This window comes from Octopus bimaculoides, chromosome 2 (genome assembly GCF_046866305.1).
Source record: "Octopus bimaculoides isolate indiv1 chromosome 2, ASM4686630v1, whole genome shotgun sequence".
Classification (NCBI taxonomy): Eukaryota; Metazoa; Mollusca; class Cephalopoda; order Octopoda; family Octopodidae; genus Octopus; species Octopus bimaculoides.
In genome coordinates this window covers 112,476,632-112,476,831 of record NC_142929.1, presented here as the reverse complement: position 1 = coordinate 112,476,831, position 200 = coordinate 112,476,632, and positions in this window count along the sequence as shown.

Here is a 200-nt window from a genome sequence, read left to right as displayed (position 1 = left end):
TATATATATGTGTGTGTGTGTATATATATATATGTGTATATATACATATACATATATATATACATACATATATATATATGTATGTGTGTGTGTGTGTGTGTGTGTGCCTGCGTGTGTGTGTGTGTGTGCGCGTGCGTGTGTGTGTGTGTGTATGTACATATACGACGGGCTCCGCATAGTTTCCGCCTACCATATTCCCT